The sequence below is a fragment of the Nelumbo lutea genome, chromosome 1 (assembly GCF_056320005.1).
Source record: "Nelumbo lutea isolate HS-2025 chromosome 1, American lotus-T2T, whole genome shotgun sequence".
Taxonomy (NCBI): domain Eukaryota; kingdom Viridiplantae; phylum Streptophyta; class Magnoliopsida; order Proteales; family Nelumbonaceae; genus Nelumbo; species Nelumbo lutea.
In genome coordinates this window covers 164,827,860-164,842,874 of record NC_142684.1, presented here as the reverse complement: position 1 = coordinate 164,842,874, position 15,015 = coordinate 164,827,860, and the positions used below count along the sequence as shown (strand labels likewise).

Genomic DNA, 15,015 nt, shown 5'->3' with positions numbered 1-15,015 from the left:
TAGAAGACAAAGGAGTCTTCCAGAGAGTTCTTGGAAAACTTCTGTATCTATGCATGACTCGGCCAGACATTGCATATGCTATCAGTTGCATCAGCCAATTCATGCATGCTCCCCGGGATACTCATATGGCAGCAGCAGAGTGAATCCTGTGTTATTTGAAGGGCTCCCTAGGAAAGGGAATTCTGTTTTCCAAGCATGGCCATATGAAACTTGAAGCCTATACTGATGTTGACTAGGCTGGAAACATTGATGACAGAAGATCTACTTCTGGGTACTACAGCTTGGTGGCTAGTAATATTGTTTCTTGGAGAAGCAAGAAACAATCTATTGTTGCTCGATCTTCAGCAAAAGCAGAATACAGAGCCATGGCACGTGGAGTTTCTGAACTATTATGGTTAAAACATTGATGGAGGAACTGGGGATTGAGCATGACAAGCCAATGATATTATACTGTGATAATCAGGCCGCCATCAACATTGCTCACAACCTAGTACAACATGACAGAACTAAGCATATTGAAGCTGATAGACACTTCATTTGAGAAAGAGTGGATTTGGGTGAAGTATGCCTTTCTTTCATTGCCTTTGAAGGTCAGTTGGCAGATTTTCTCACCAAGGGCATTCCCAAGGTGAAACTTCAGCATGATACTGGCAAACTTGGCATGATTGACATCTATGCTCAGCTTGAGGGGGAGTGTAGAGAAGATGGGCTGAATGGCCCATAGACTGTTTATCCTTTCTTTTTCTTTTTTTTTGTGTTCTTTACTGTAATGAGCCTTATTCTGGGCCTATTCTTTCTATGTTATGTTCTTTTAATTTCTTGCCAACTAAGGGCCTCTTTGTAAATTATTAAAGTTTAACTTAATAAAATAGTGTTAGGGGGTAAGAGGAGAGATTAAGGTTCAAAACTCTCTTCCTCTGAACCCTTATTGTCGTCATCTTCTTCTTCATCTTCTCTTCCTTAGAAGAAGGATTTCTGTTGTTTTCTTTTGATTTCTGCATCTGTTCTAAACAGCCCTCTCTTCTCAATGACTGTTTTTCTTCTTCGACATAATAGGAAAAACTGTCTTTTTTTTTTGTTATTTGGACCGATTTGATCGACATTTCCGAAATATAGGAAATATCAAAATAATGTAACTTTTATATTACCATCCATTTTCATGTCAGTGAGCCTCAATATCGACATATGTTAGGCGACATTAGTGAAATTTTGCGACATTTGAAACCATGTTCATTTCCGACCCTATCCTTCTTGAGTGATTTCATATATGGCAGAACCATCCAGATTCTTTCAGTGTTCGAGACAATGGCAAAGAATCTAATAAGAGAAAGGGCATAAGAGGAGGTGACCATAGACCCCTTGTATGGCATAAGGAGTAGTCATTGCCTTTTATTATAATCTTCTAAGTCAAATTGATTTGCCCTAGGTGGTACATCCAACTCTCTTAGTTTTTATTAATAAAACCACAAGTTCCAATCTCTTTTCCCACCTACCCTAGTATCTATTATCAATTATTAATTAACATAGAGCAAATCTTGTATACATAAGTTCTGAAATTATATTTACAAAAGAAATCAAGACAATATCCCAACAGGTATACCCTAACGTATTCTAAGAGGGGAAATTGATTGCCCTATTAACTCTTATAAAAAAATATTGACTCTTTAACTACTTTATGTTTTGTTCTCTTTTTTCCTCTCCCAATTGTTTGACAGCATGGAACTTTCTTGCACATCGTAACTGAAGTGATTGCTTCTCTGTTAATTTATTTAGGAGCTGTTCATCATCATAGCAAGAGGAAGATATTTGCTGTTATCCAGTTGTTGAAACTATTCACAGGTAAGATGTTTTCTTCTTCTTGTTGGTGCTACACATTGGGGGTACCCCATCCCCTATACCCATAACCCCCCTCCCAACCCTGATGACAGCAGGATTTCATCCCAAATCTCTGCTACAACTAGCCAGAGAACTTACCAACTGAACCACCATCAGTTGGTTGTTCACAAGTAAGGTGTTGTATTCACCTTTCAGAGTATGAAGGAACTATTTATCTGATCGCTAGAAACCTTAATGCCATGAATATCTGTTAGTGTTAAAGACTTAATGTTCTTTTTCTTTTCCATATTTGAAGCTTTCAAGTCCTATTGCATTCATTTTTTTTGGTTTCTTTTGTGCTTTTGCAGGGATAATATTTGTGACATAGTTAAGGCACCTGCTAACATCCCATGGAAGATCAGGAACCTTTCTACTGAAGTTGCACAGAAAGCTGTTGGTTCATTAGAAGGTGCTGGTGTCTTTGCAGTTGAGTTGTTTTTGACAAGTGATGGTCAGGTTGTTTTCTACTCATAGCATGCTTTATGGCTCTATTAACTACTTTTAGCTGTTCCATTGATTCTTTTCGTATTTTCAAAGTATATCATGTAATATACTAATATTCTATTGAAGATATTAAATAAGTTAATAGGTATTTGTTTACTTAACATGTTCTAAAGGATGGTATTTGTTTACTTAACAGATTTTGCTAAATGAAGTAGCTCCTAGACCTCACAATAGTGGGCATCACACAATCGAATCTTGTATCACTTCACAATTTGAGCAGCATTTGCGTGCAATTGTTGGTCTTCCACTTGGCGATCCATCAATGAAAATGACAGCTGCTATTATGTACAACCTATTGGGTGAAGAAGAGGTCAAAATCTTTTCTGACTTTCTAGAAACCAGTTCATGGCATTGGCTCATAGATAACTTCTGGAGATCATGCTTTTTCCTCTGTTTTGATGAGTGACAAGAGAATGACCACCCCGTACTAAGTATGGGGACACTAGGCCAGTATTCTGACAAATTTTGTTTGACACCCATTATTTATGTTGTAAATTTAGGTTATTTATTGTTAGCTTTTTTTTTATATATAGATTTGTTATTTAATTTATGAGATTAAATCAGGTCTTGTTTCTAAACTATTGCCCATTTTATGGATCCTGCATCATTTGAAATGAGATTTGAAATAAGTTTTTTTATTTGCTTTTTAGTGGAGGTAATTACCATTTCAAGCTCTTTCATGTCTGAAAAAGAATGCTTCTATTTGAGAGTGGAGATAACCACTATACAATGCCACTTGTCTGAAGGCGTAGCCGTTGGTTTGAGGGATTTGTTTTAATATATATGATAGATGTTGAGATGGGCAGCAAGTCAAGTTGTCCGATATGAATAATTTTGATAGGCCCCAATTAATGCCAGGAAGAGGAAAGGTCAACAATCAGCTAAGGGGGGGAAATAATTGAACAATTAATCACATGAGGGCAATTATAGCTGGAGGGAATAAGGAGAGTCTTGGGGCATTTATAGCTATGTCAGTTATGAATAAGAAGAGTTTTTGGGCATTTATAACTAGGCCAGCTGGGCATTTATAGAGGGAGTCTATCAGTAGAGGCTTTGGGGGATGGGGGTGGTATGTTTTCTTCGAGTAAAGAATATTGTGAGTGTTTGGGAGAGCCAGCGGTCTCTCAAAGAACCGACCAACTGTTAATGTTTTCTGCTGAATGAATACCAGTTTCTTTTGTTGATGTACGAGTGTGTGAACGCTGCTGTAAGTCTGTGAACTATGTGTCAAATTTCTAGGTCATATTAGTGGTATCAGAGCACGTTTTTCCTCGGACATGTTGACAGCTAAGGAAGTGGCATCGCAGGTGGAGAGTTTCGAAGAACGCTGGACTTCTCTGCATTCTGAAGTGGAGGGCTTGCGTGATGAGATAGCAGCTGGACTGTCGAAGATCACATCCCTAGAAGGAGGCGTTCAAGACTTGGTAAGGTGTTTTGATCTGTTGCTGCAGCAACAGTCCTTGTCAGCTCCTTTGTCTACAACTGACAATGTTCCTCCTGTAGCCGCATCAAGTCGTGCGGCTGACAAAGGGAAGGGTGCAGCTTTCCTGAGATCCCCTTCAATGACAGTTCTGGAACATACTTTTGATTCACTTCCTTGGAGGTTGGAGCTGCCTATTTTTGATGGGGAAGATCCAGACGGCTGGATTTTTCGTGCGGGGCTCTATTTTGAGATTAATGGCTTGCTTCCGGCGGAACATCTGCGGGCAGCAGTGGTCTGTTTAGAGGGTAATGCACTGGCATGGTATTATTGGGAGGTTGGTCAGCGACCTTTTCGTGGTTGGATAGAATTCAAAGAGCTTCTCCTTGAAAGTTTTCGATCGACTTAGGAGGGTTATTTACAGGAGCAGCTCTTCTCGTTACATCAGTCTTCTACTGTTAAGGGATATAATTTTGATGTTCATATCCACTATGGAGCTGATGCTTACATTTGTGGAGAAGAGACGGCGTTGTTGGAAAGCCTTGAAGGAAAACAAGGAAAACCAAGGTTGAAGCCTCCTTTTCCAACTAATGCAGGGTTATATGGATGTCCAACAACTGTTACAAGTGTTGAAACTGTGGTTGTTTCCCCCACCATTTTAAGGCGTGGTCCTGAATGGTTTGCTAGTTTTGACAGGAAGAACAATTCTGGGGCAAAGCTATTCTGTGTTTCAGGCCATGTGAATAAGCCTTGTATAGTTGAAGGGGAGATGAGTATTCCATTGAAGGAGCTGATAGAGAGGCACTGTGGAGGAGTTAGAGGTGGATGGGATAATTTGCTTACAGTGATACCAGGGGGTTCTTCTGTTCCACTGATTCCAAAGCACATATGTGATGATGTGTTGATGGATTATGATGCACTCAAGGATGTCCAAACGAGTTTAGGGACAGCTGCTGTAATTGTGATGGACAAGTCAACCGATATTGTGGATACAATTGCTAGGCTCTTATGATCATGGAGAGGCTAAAGGTTGGAAACACGAAGCCGGAGGAAATAGACATGCTTCAAGAGGTGACAAAGCAGACACACCATCTGTGCATTGGACGATGCTGCTGCTTGGCCTGTGCAGGGACATATCAGTACGCGGTGTGCATCCATCCACTATGCCTGGAGCTACTGGTTTGGGAGTTCTTATTCATTGGCTGGGCCTGCCTGATTTTGAAGATTCTTGGGAGCCTTTTGGCTTACTTCGAGACCAGTTTCCTCATTTTAACCTTGAGGACAAGGTTAGATTTTGGGCAGTGGGTAATGATAGGCCCCAATTAATGCCAGGAAGAGGAAATGTCAACAATCAGCTAAGGGGGGGAAATAATTGAACAATTAATCACATGAGGGCAATTATAGCTGGAGGGAATAAGGAGAGTCTTGGGGCATTTATAGCTATGTCAGTTATGAATGATAAGAGTTTTTGGGCATTTATAACTAGGCCAGCTGGGCATTTATAGAGGGAGTCAGTTATGCTATCAGTAGAGTATAAGAAGGAGCTTTGGGGGATGGGGGTGGTATGTTTTCTTTGAGTAAAGAATATTGTGAGTGTTTGGGAGAGCCGGCGGTCTCTCGAAGAACCAACCAACTGTTAATGTTTTCTGCTGAATGAATACTAGTTTCTTTTGTTGATGTTCGAGTGTGTGAACGCTGCTGTAAGTCTGTGAACTACGTGTCAAATTTCTGGGTCATATCAAATTTCTACTACATTGAGCTTGGGTTAGGGTTTGGGCCCATTGAAGTTTAACAAATTCCCAATCCAACCTAACCCAAGTTGCACCCCTAGTTGAAATCATAAATTATTCTCCATGTCCATGATGGATATTATTTCAAATATTTTTTGGAGCATGATCTTTGTTGAATACAACCTAAATTTGCTATGGTACCAATTATGCTAGTTTGCATATTGGGTCATTATTGGTGCAAATCATGTTAATGCATTCTTCATACTCTTACCATTGTAGACTTGTCAAAGAACCATTTATCAAGTGTTGCAATTTCATTTGAATGATATTCTTCTAGGGGGAGCAGGGGTTTTACTTAGTTCATCAACTGATTGGAAGGGCATTAACTATTCCTGGGGCTACTGTTCATTGGTATGACAAGCCAGGTTGGGTTGTATTGAAATTTAACTCACAATTAGCATATGCCAATTCTTCTTTATTGTTTTGATTACTTATATGGTTACAGTGATGTTTCAGAAATGCAAAAGCAACGGAAGATGGGCCATATCACCATTGTTGGACCTTCTCTAGGCATGGTGGAATCACAGCTAAATTCTATGTTAAACCAAGAAAGTATGGCAGAGATGGTTGCAGGTCAGTTCCCTAATCCAGTTGTACCTTTGTTCTTTTGTTTCATGCTTCTAAGTGAAGCAATTGTACTAAATCATTCTATCATCTTGGTTTACTCAGCTTGGTGAATCATGAGCCAACTTGGTGATGCAGCCAAGTTAGTCTTGTCACTTGTATTTGTGATAACTGATAGGTGAAACGAAGAAAAAAAGGAATGCATAATGTGTATATTTGTACATGTTTGTGCATGATTTTGAGTTTAGGCTAATCAAACACATATTGTAAATAACCATTATTGTGCATATTATGGTATAAATATGTAATAATGCAATATACATAGTTACATTGTGAAACACACCAGCAGTAAACCAGAAAATATAGAAAAAAGAAAAGAAAGAAAGAAAAATGGAAGGTTTCAGCAAAAGCTTGTGGAAGAAGAAGAGGAAGGAAGAGAGAAGAGAAGATGTTCGTTCTATTTTCTAGTCCCCTCAAGATGTCTTTTATTTCTTAATCTAAAACTGAGTACAATTCCTTAGATGCCCTTAATAGGGCGGCCAACACTAAAGAACTAATAAAATAAACAAAATGATGCCCATAACTAAAAGAACATAAACTTAAAATATAACTTAAAAGAAATAAAACCAATAAAGCCCATTTGGCCTATTCTCACTACACTTCCCCTCAAGCTAAGTATAGATGTCAATCATGCCCAGCTTGCTTACATAATGTTAAAGCTTTGCCTTTGGAACTCCCTTAGTCAGGAAATCTGCTAGTTGCTCTTCTGATACAATGAAGGGAAGGAACACCTCTCTTGAGGCCACTCTCTCCCGTATAAAGTGTTTGTCTACCTCAATGTGCTTAGTTCTATCATGCTGAGCCGGGTTGTGAGCAATGTTAATATCAGCTTGGTTATCACAATATAACATCAGTGGCATGTTACATGAGACGTCCATCTATCATAGCACAATAACCTGATATAGACCTCCTATCATACATTACCTGCCCAATCAGCTTTTGTATATGCCTCTACCTTCATATAACCTTGTTTAGTAAACAGTATGCCCTTCCTAGGAGTTCCCTTATCTATTCACAAGGTGATCGATGTTATACTACGTTGTACAAAATCATATAAAAAACCTTGTGATTTGGTTGGAGCACTGTGTTGTAGGTGAGCTGACTATTTTTCTGACCTATTCATGTATCAGTTTGTACAACCCTTTTTGATCCATTAGCACTAAAAGGAAATCAACATGTTTCTATATTCTTTCCCTTTCTGTGGATAGTTACTCTCTGAATTGTTCTTGGACATGTAACAAGCATTGGTTCTTATCATTCGCAATTGATTTACTAAATATTAAGTTTTTTAGTGTGAGAAGGAATAGTTGTGGAACTACAACAATGAAAGAAAGAAATTCAAATGGTCAAAAGAACTGTTAACTCCTTGGCCAATGATCTAGCCAAAGAAGGGGTGGGAAGAGATCAGCTTTATTGGGCACAGTTGTAAGAAAAAGGAAAAGTTCTTTGTAGAGTGATAAGAGGGTTTATCTCTCATTGACTTCATTTTTATATTGTACTTGCTGTTTACATCTTTATCAATGAAGTTTCGTAGTTATTGATTAAAAAATATTAAGTTGTTAGGCTAAGCTGTAACTATAGTGTGTTTTCTTTCTTTTTCTCCTTTCCTTGAGGTTCTTTGTTGCTCTTGAAAGATAAGCGTGTTTACATGAAACTAGTTCAAAATTTAATAGATCAAGGTTTGTTCTTTACCCTATGAGAAGTAACAAAGTAATTCCTGAATTTTGAATCTTTTTAAGAGTTTCTTACAGGAAACTTGTTTAGAAATGGTCATGTTTACTTCAGTGGTGGAGGGGAAGTGCCCATATTTAAGAGGTAAAAGGAAACTAGATTATATATGAAAGCATAGAGTAACCAAGCTCAATAGAGAAGTTTTTCAAGGATGAACAACAGAAACCAGATGGTACTATATTTAGTCATATTAACTAATCAATTTGTTAATTTCGAGGTTCCTTTCCCCCTGTTTGTGAGATGGTTTTATTAATTGACTATTTCATAAAATCTTGGGGTTTTTACTGTTCGGTCCACCTCAGAAATCCTAGTTCCACCGTACAGTTGGAGGTAGGTGCCAGCTCGGAATTGTTGCCAATTCCTGGGCGGGTATGGATGTTATAGGTGGAAGTATTTATAAATTTGAATTTTTGTTGGTCTGCAGTTCAAATCAGAATTCTGAGGTGGAGTACAGTCTAAAAATTCCTAAAATCTTTAGTCTTTCTAGGCTTTTTTAATAGTGAAGTCAATATAAAAGAATTGATGAATTTGATTCCCAAATCATGCTTGGTGATAGCCTTGTCCATTGAATGATATTTTTATATACTAACAAAGTTAATGATTTGAATTTTCTTGGGATGATCAAGATATTGCTTAAATTTAACAAAACCAAGGTTAATGATTTGACTTCCTGAGTCCACTACCCGACTCCCAGAGTCCTGGGTTGACTTCACTTTCAGGCTTGCTGAGCTGAGAAAAAAACTTGAGTTGGTGAGCTATGTGTTTATTGTATGTTTGATATTCAAAACTGGTCAAGATATTAATGTTCTTGGAAGAGTTGGAGACCTTAGATAATTGGATTATATATTGGCTAGTTTTACCACTGGTTCCACTAGCATTTAAAGGTGGATAAAGCTATTTTTCCAGAAATCTCCATCTGATTGCAATCCCCCATCCAAATTCACCATGGCAAAAGGAAAGTGAATAAACAACTAGAAGTCTTGTATCAGCCTTGTTTACTGAATGATATGATGCAGTAGATGTCACTTCGCTGAAATCTTATTTGTGGGTCTAAAGTGGAAGATGTTTATTGTGTCATGATTTCATTTTCACATCCACTTCCTACTTTGTGATGTGGTTCTTAGTCCTTGTGTGTGTGTGCATGTGTGTGTGAGAGAGAGAGAGAGAAAGAGAGATTGTTTTCATGTTTTCATGGTCTATTCTTGCTGGTACTTGACAATTTGTTGGCAAATAATTGTTAGACAGTGTATGTTCTTAGCTCCAATCAGAATGATGTACCTTATGACATTTAATGTAAATGAATAAAGTACATATTTGATTCATGTTATTGTGGTGTGTTTTTGTGTAAATACCCTTAAACTAGACACATATGAGACTCATGTTAGTTTAGAATCTTCACAGCTGTTGGATAGATCTAGGGAGATTTATCCTACCAAGGCTGACACTGATGTGCCACCAAGTTGGTTGGGGTAGCTTGTCTCAACTGCTAGGGTGAGACCAGAGAGTGTGGGTTTTCTTGAAACCTTGAACCGGACCAAAATTCCAGTATTGCCCTGGACCTTGGAAATAGATGGGCAAAAATGGAATGTTACACCTGACCCCTAGACTCGATTATGATACTGCACTACGCGTTAGATTGGGCTGTCTTTGATATGCCAATCAATGAGATCCTTAGAGGGGGTCAAAACCTGGGTATGTTGGGATAGTCTGAAAATTCATATGAGTGGGTGATCATAGTGACAGGATTAGCCCCTTTGTAGGACAAAGTGAATGATCGGGGATGCACTCTCTCTGATGGAAACCAGAAGTACCGACAGTTGATTTCAACCGTTGAAGTTTGTTTTGCAAAATACATTTATATAGAGATATACATATATATTATGGTTTCAAAATGTTTGCAAAAGGTTTTAATTCCCAGGATCCATGTGAGTAGAGAGTGTAGCACTGTTCCTTGCAGCCGAGAGAGATGTCCTCTTTTATCGGGCAGTGTTTGATCATTATAGGCTGAAAGGGTAAGTGTAAGACCATTGAGGGTAATGCCTGATGAGTTAATCTTGCATCTGCCCACAGTCCTTGCATTTTTATAAGGTGGCTTGACCTAAGGACCATTTAATGTAAATGTTGGCCCCATTAAGAGCCCATGGTGATGGACTCAAGGGTTCACTGTCTCCTACAGTGAATTCGGCCAGGCCTTGTAACAGAGACTGGGCTGAACCCATGTGGCTGATGTGTAGATCAATGTTTGGGTCCCACGCCATACAATGATACCCAACTGGGCAGTAGTTTGGAGGATAAGTGAGCACATGGACTTAATGGGCCTAAAGCCCAATTCGAACGGGTTTAATATGATTAATTAAAGAGGGGCAGTTCTAAGATTTAGATCAGTAGATAGGATAAGAGATTGTCCCTATTCACTCAGAGAGTCTAGATCCAAATAAAGATTTGGATCAGGAAACTCCTAATCAGATTAGGAGGGCTGATCTTTATCTGCAGATAAGATAAGGGATTATCCTTATCTCTTAAAGAGAGTACAGATCCAAATACAAGATTTGGATTAGGAAACTCCTAATAGGATTAGGAGAACCTCTCTTTAAGGCTATAAATAGATGAGGAGGGAAAACCCCAATTCACCCAATCAGATTACTAATACGAGAGAAGACAGCTACAGTTGGACCGACGCCATCTTCTGCTATTGCCTTCTCCTATTGCTGCCGCCATTGCCAGTTCGATCTCCACCTGTAGGAGCGATCAAGAAAGGTTATTGATACAAGTTTTTGGAGAAAAATTGATCTGAAATTGTGCTCACTCGCCCTCCATCAGATTCTTGGTGAAGAATCAAGTTCTTGTTGAAGGACCACCCTGTTGATTCTACTCCACCCTACACTGTGCCATTTTCAGTGGGAACAGTCTTTGGAGATCTCCTTGGGCGTGAACACCTTCATTGGGAGTTACTACTACTATGTATCAGGTATATCCCTCTCCTACCTTTTGGTTTCAGATCTGGTCTGATTTAGGGTTCAAGATTGATCCTTAAAAATGCAGTTTCCTAAAATAGGGAATGTGATTCTCACATGGGAGAGAAATTTTTGAAATTTCGCCCAACCTACCTGCAGGGTTCGTCTATTCATATGATGAATCTCTTATCCCTTCAATAATCCTTACAAATGAAATTTGTAATTTGTAGTGTTGCATATCAATTATCTTTGTTATCATATTGAATTGTATGTTTGTATTTGCTCTTATTAATTTGTCAGATACAGCTACTCCACATGTTGGAATTATAATGGGTTCTGACTCGGATCTTCCAATCATGAAGGATGCTGCAAAGATTTTGAATAATTTTGGAGTACCTTATGAGGTTAGGCCGTAATTTAGTATGATGTTGGTTTTGAAATTTCCTTTGTAGTCTATTGGATATATTTGGTTGAACCAGCACAACCATTTATGCTAGTATTGTATGCATTTCATATTGCAGATTAGAATAGTTTCAGCACATCGGACTCCAGAATTGATGTTCTCTTATTCTTTATCTGCACGGGAGCGAGGAATTCAGATAATCATTGCTGGTGCAGGTGGTGCAGCTCACTTGCCAGGTTAGTCAAGATGCATCTCAGTGTGAATGTGCTTTTCTTTGCATAACTGAGTTGGATTTTTTTATTTCAATTAACTTGATCTTAATTTTAGGCATGGTTGCTGCATTGACTCCTTGGTGTCCCTATACGCGCTTCGTCCTTGGATGGACTTGACTCCCTCTTATCTATTGTCCAAGTATAGTGATGAACAAAGTATCTCAGAATATTATTATTTAAGTTCTTTATCATGGGATTTGCCTTTATAGTTAATTTTTTTTCATAAATCCTTTATAGTTAATTTTTTAGAAATGGTAATGTTGTCCCTTCATTGGATCGAGATTTTAAAAGTATCTCATGTTACAAACTGTATAATTAAAATAGGAAGTAAATACTAGGGAGATATGATGTTACAAACTGTATAATTCAAATAGGAAGTAAATAGTAGGGAGACATGATTTACCTTGATTGTAGGACTGATTTGTAGGAATTTGATTAGTCTTCTTTCCTAACATAGAATTTGTAATTTGTATATATACATACGAGATTGATGAATAATATAACAAATTCTTCTTCTTCCTCTGTTTACTCTTGTTTTTACATGGTATCAGAGCATCTAGTCTCTGCCTGCCCTTTCATTTTTTTTTTAAGTAAACAGTAGGTAGAGGAAAATTTTTGGGTGTTTTGGGTCACCTCCTTGGAGCAGTCAGAGCATCTAGTCTTTGCAAAGTCCGGTAGTCAGCAGCCCTGTGCGTGTGTCTCACGCACCGCCTGAAGATTCTGCCACAGTCACACGCGCCGGTACGTGGAGGCGCGTCTATCACCGGAAAATTTTTTGGTCGTTGTCTTTTGGCTCGCCTCGTCCTGTATAGCACATATTTGTGCTTTGCTACGTGCATATCCATTCTGGTGTTTTCAACATGTGTGCTCCGTTCATTTTCGATGTTCAAAATATTCTGTTTATTTGAATTTTGAGATTATGGCAGACAAGAAATTAGTAGTTATGTTGGTGTTGTTCTAGTGATGTCAAAAATAACTGAGCATAAGCTTAATGGCTCTAATTATCAGGATTGGAGTAAAACTGTTCAACTATATTTGCTGAGTATTGCTATGGATAACCATTTGACTGATGACCCTCCTAATGATGACTCGAGAAAGTCTTGGTTGAGGGAGGATGCTCGTTTGTTCTTGCAAATACGCAAATCCATTGAAAGTGAAGTGGTTGGTTTAGTCACTCACTGTGGATTTGTTAAGGAATTAATGAACTATCTAGAGTTCTTGTACTCCGGAAAGGAGAATATTTCCCGCATTTATGATGTGTGCAAAGCCTTTTATAGGGCAGACAAAGGTGATAGATCTCTTACAAGCTATTTCATGGATTTCAAGAAAACATATGAAGAACTTAATATGTTGCTTCCGTTTAGTACTGATGTGACTGTTCAACAATCTCAGCGAGAAAAGATGGCTGTTATGAGTTTTTTAGCTGGCCTACCTTCTGAATTTGAGATTGCTAAATCTCAGATTCTTTCCAATTCAGAGATCTCTTCTCTACAAGATGCTTTCAGTAGGGTCCTTCGTACAGAAAGTTCTCCACCTGTTCAGCCTAGTAGTGCCCTTGTCAGTCGCAATAATACATCTGAATCAGGGAGACAACAATACAGGAGTGGTAGTGGTAGAGGATCCAGCAATTATGACAGGTCAAGTAACTATGACAGGAATACTAATACTCGTGGACAGGAGTCAGGAGAGATAGTGTGTCATTACTGTCATAAGCCAGGACATATGAAGCGGGGTTGCAGGAAGTTGCAAAATAAGAAAACTCAGTCAGCCCATATTGCATCCACCACGGATACTTTTGAGAAGTCTATTATGATATCTGCAGATGAATATGCCAAATTTGCACAGTACCAAGAATCATTGAAACATCAAACTACTCCTGTTACTGCCATCGTCGACTCAAGTAAACCCAATACATGTCTTGTTTCCTCCTCTTCAAAATGGGTCATTGATTTTGGAGCTACAGATCATATGACAGGTGATTCAAGTCTGTTTTCTACCTTTCAATCACATAAATCTACCTCTCCTATTACTTTAGCACATGGGTCAACATCTTGTGTTATTGGGTCTAGCACAATTAGTCCAACACCATCACTTCCTTTGTCATTTGTTCTTAGTTTACCTCAGTTATCATATAATTTAATTTCTGTTAGCAAACTCACTCGTACCCTTAATTGTTGTCTCATTTTTTCCTGATTATTGTTTATTTCAGGATCTTACGTTGAAGAAGATTATTGGTAAGGGACATGAGTCTAGAGGTCTCTACATCCTTGTAACTCTTTTGAAGTACATTGTCGGTTGGGCCACCCCTCTCTCCATGTGTTAAAGAAAATTTGTCTTCAATTTCAGAGTTTGTCGTCATTAAATTGTGAGTCTTGTCAGTTTGCTAAACACCACCGTCTTAGTTTGAGTCCTAGAGTCAATAAACGAGCTAGTGCTCTTTTTGAATTAGTCCATTCAGATGTTTGGGATCCGTGTCCAGTTGAGTCCAAAACTGGTTTTAAGTATTTTGTTACTTTTGTTGATGATTACTCTCGTATGACATGGTTATATTTAATGAAAAATCGTTCTGAGGTGTTTTCTCATTTTTCTGCTTTCTGTGCTGAAGTTAAAACTCAATTTAATGTTTCTGTACAAATATTGAGAAGTGATAATGCTAAGGAGTACTTGTCAGAATCCTTTCAAACTTACATGCTTCAGCATGGCATTCTTCATCAAACTTCTTGTGTAGATACACCATCTCAAAATGGGGTTGCTGAAAGGAAAAATAGACACATTCTTGAAACTGCAAGAGCTTTGTTATTTCAAATGAAGGTTCCTAAACCTTTCTGGGCTGATGCAATTTCCACAGCATGTTTTTTTATTAACCGTATGTCTTCATCTGTCCTTCAGGGTAAGACTCCTTATCATGTTCTGTTTCCAAATAAAACATTGTTTCCTATTGAGCCTAGGGTATTTGGGTGTACATGCTTTGTTCGGGATGTTCGTCCTCAGGTTACCAAACTAGATCCAAAATCTTTGAAGTGTGTTTTTCTTGGGTATTCTCGTGTTCAAAAAGGGTATAGATGTTATTGTCCTACTCTTCATAGATATCTTGTGTTAGGTGATGTTAATTTCCTAGAAGATACACCTTTCTTTCCATCTACTCCTCATTCAAGTCAGGGGGAGGATGATGATTTGTTAATCTATACTATCACATCATCTGTTTCACATCCTATTGAATCTACTCCTGCCAGGCCTAAGCCACCTGCAGTATAGGTTTATTCTCGGCGACCAACCTCTCCGAATCCATGTCCTGCATCAACTCCTTCGTCGGCGGATCCAGTCTCAACTGATCATGTTCCTTCGTCATCAAAACCAGTCTATAATGATGATCTTCCTATTGCTCTTCGTAAAGGTAAGCGTAAGTGTACTTATCCAGTATCTTCATTTGTGTCTTATAATC

The 15,015-nt window shown here is 38.4% G+C and overlaps 1 pseudogene; it reads left to right on the top strand.

Moving 5' to 3' along the window:
* LOC148878901 (phosphoribosylaminoimidazole carboxylase, chloroplastic-like) overlaps positions 1-15,015 on the top strand; it is a 48,403-nt pseudogene that overhangs the window by 30,125 nt on the left and 3,263 nt on the right.